The 3,385-nt window shown below is 43.0% G+C and overlaps 1 pseudogene across 1 annotated transcript; it reads left to right on the forward strand.

Moving 5' to 3' along the window:
* The first annotated feature begins 2,564 nt into the window (after nucleotides 1-2,564).
* Nucleotides 2,565-3,133, forward strand: LOC308239324 (RNA polymerase II subunit A C-terminal domain phosphatase SSU72-like; annotated as a pseudogene). The gene has a single exon. The product of its transcript is annotated as an RNA polymerase II subunit A C-terminal domain phosphatase SSU72-like (transcript).
* Nucleotides 3,134-3,385: the final 252 nt, after the last annotated feature.

Raw genomic sequence — 3,385 nt, forward strand, 5'->3', positions numbered from 1 at the left:
TTTAATCCACTCATCTGCTGATGGGCACTTAAGCTGTTTCCAAATCTTAGCTATTGTAAATTGTGCTGCTATGAACATAGAGGTGCATATATCCTTTCTGATTGGTGTTTCTGTTTTCTTGGGATATATTCCTAGAAGTGGGATTACTGGGTCAAATGGGAGTTCCATTTTTAGTTTTTTGAGGAAACTCCATACTGCCTTCCACAGTGGCTTCACCAGTCGGCATTCCCACCAGTAGTGCAAGAGGGTTCCTTTTCTCCGCATCCTCACCAGCACTTGTCTTTTGTTGATTTGTTGATGATAGCCATTCTGACAGGTGTGAGATGGTACCTCATTGTTATTTTGATTTGCAACTCTGGGATGATTAGTGACATTGATCATGTTTTTATATGTCTCTTGGCCTTCTGTATGTCGTCTTTTGAAAAGTGTCTATTTAGGTTCTTTGCCCATTTTTTTATTAGATTGTTTATCTTCCTTTTGTTAAGTTGTACGAGTTCCCGATAAATTTTGGAGATTAAACCCTTATCGGTGATAACATTGGCAAATATGTTCTCCCATGCAGTGAGCTTTCTTGTTGTTTTGTTGATGGTTTCTTTTACTCTACAGAAACTTTTTATTTTGATGTAGTCCCATTTGTTTATTTTCTCCTTAATTTCCATTGCCCTAGGAGCTGTATCGGTAAAGATATTGCTATGACAAATGTCTGCTATTTTTCTGCTTATAGCTTCTTCTAAGATTTTTATGGTTTCCCATCTTACATTTAAATCCTTTATCCATTTTGAGTTTATTTTTGTGTATGGTGTAAGTTGGTGGTATGGTTTCCTTTTTTTTTTTTTTTTTTTTGCATGTATCTGTCCAATTTTCCCAACACCATTTATTAAAGAGACTGTCTTGACTCCATTGTATGCTCTTGCCTCCTTTGTCAAATATTAATTGAGCATAATGGCTTGAGTCAATCTCTGGGTTCTCTGATCTGTTCCATTGGTCTATATGTCTGTTCTTGTGCCAGTATTGGGCAGTTATGAGAACAGTGGCTTTGTAATATACCTTGATATCTGGTATTGTGATCCTTCCAAGATTGCTGCAGCTATTCGGTCTATTTTTTTTTTTTTTATTCCAGATGAAGTTTTGGAGAGTTTGTGCTAGGTCTTTGAAGTGTGCTTTGTGCTTGTGTGACTTTCTTCTTCCCCAACTCAGGGAAGTTTTCTGATATTATTTCTTTAATTTGAATTTGTGGCATAAGGCTGAGATTTACCAATTTTTTTTGTTTGCTTGTTTTTGTTTTCTCAACCCTACATCTAAATATATTGTGTACTTGGACATATCAATGACTTTTTTGTGTGAAAACGATAGGGAAGGGCAGAGTCCTTTGGGTAGTGATTAATGAATTTCTCAGTCTCCAAGAAATCCTCCTTCAAGACTGCTCAAAATTTATTGAGATGTCAACCCCTTTTCCAAGAGGAATAATCCTGAAATGAATATCAATTAAATTCAAATTCCAAAAGCAAGGACAAAGCACCTATTTATAAATCTCTTGTATATGAAACAGGTGGGTTTTTTTGCTTGTTTGTTCTGTTTTTTTTTTCTTTTTTATTGTAATATATGATAACATTAATAGGTGAATGAGTGTTAACTGTAATAAGAATTAATTTACTTTGCTAGCTGAAATCATTGCTAATAACTGACATTAACTGTATTTTCTGTGCTAGTAGACAAGTGTATAACTCTTGGTAACTGTTCTGTATTATTCCTTTTTCAAAGTTTCATCTGATATCACTTCAGTTTAAAGGGAAGGAAAATGGGTTGTTATTTATCTTCACAAATGTTTACTAAAAAATGAGGGACATTTTGTTAATGTTTGAGGTGTTGGTGACTTGCCCAAGATCACACAATCATTCTGTGTAAGAACCTGGATTCTCTCATGGCTCTGACTACCTTTAAAGCCTATTCTCTTACTGCTACCTTCAACTGCCAAACTTTCCCATCTTATTATCTAAGCTCTCTCTTCCTCACTATGCTCAACCATGGTTTCTGCACAGAAAAGTCATGAGAGGTTTTCATAAACAGTATCTTCAAGATATATTGCTTTTGTGTTTCCTTCCTTTAAACTTCCTTGACATTTCCAGTCTTTAATCCTCTATCTTTTTTCCCAAGTTTATTTCAGTTGTGTAATTCCAAGCTCACTTTGCTCTACTGATAGACACAAAGGAAAGGACATGGTTATTGACATTTTTTTAAATATCAGAAAATTCAAAATGAATGCATTTGCTTGAAACTGCATTTTCAGGTAATACTAAAATGCTACAGCAATGGTACCATAACTAGCTTGATGTCAACAGCTAGAAAAATTGAAAGGTGTCATCTCTTTCAAGTGTTGCTCTGATCTCCATTTGTCAGTCCATGGCTAGGGATCTGGGCCAGTGAGAAGAGGCACCCGGCCCCAAGCCTTACCTCCCTCCAATGGCTTGCACGCCACGCCCTAGGGGAGCCTCCCACTGCTGCCATCTTGCCGGCCTGAGAGCTCCTCTGCGGGGCGGGGCCAGTGCGACCAAAGGCCAACGGCCATGGCATCCGCGCAGCTGCGGGTGGCGGTGGTCTGCTCCAGCAACCAGAACCGCAGCATGGAGGCCCATGACCTCCTCAGCAAAAAGGGGTTCGTGGTCAGGTCCTTCGGCACAGGGTCTGGCGTGAAGCTCCTGGGGCCAGCGCCGCACAAGCCCAACTTGCACGATTACAGCAGCACCTACGATGCCATGTACAGGGACCTCCTCCGGAAAGACCGGGAGCTGTACACCCGCTGTGGAGAAACAGGAGCATCAAGAGGCGGCCCGAGTGGTTCGCGAGCTGCAAGGAGGCCTTCCACCTGATCCTCACCTGCGAGGAGAGGGTGTACGTACGACCAGGTGGTGCGGGAGCTGAGCTCGCGGGAGCAGGAGACCCTGCAGCTGGTGCACGTGATCAACATGGACATCCAGGACAACTACCGCGAGGCCGCCTGGGGGCCCTCCTCTTCTCCGAGCTCTGCCAGTGCGTCTGCCTCATGGACGACGTGGACAGCGACATCGCCGAGCTGCTGCTGGACTTCGAGGAGCAGAGCGGCCAGCCCTTCCTGCACACCGTCTGCTGCTACTGACGCCCGGGCCTCCCGCCCGCCCGCAGGGGCGCCGCCTGTTAACACGTGTTCCTTCCAAATGCTGTTTCACCCTCCCCGTCCCCCCCCCGCCCCCTCCCGCTGCTGCCGGCGGACACACAGAACCCAACTATCTTCGCACAGGAGGTGAGAAGATGCGCGTCCATGCAGATGAACAGCCATCAAAATTTTATTCCCACTTCCACCTGGAAGTGGGATCTTGTTTATGACCTTTTTTTTCGTTAACTAATAAAT

This window comes from Plecotus auritus, assembly GCF_963455305.1.
Source record: "Plecotus auritus genome assembly, chromosome: X".
NCBI classification, from domain to species: domain Eukaryota; kingdom Metazoa; phylum Chordata; class Mammalia; order Chiroptera; family Vespertilionidae; genus Plecotus; species Plecotus auritus.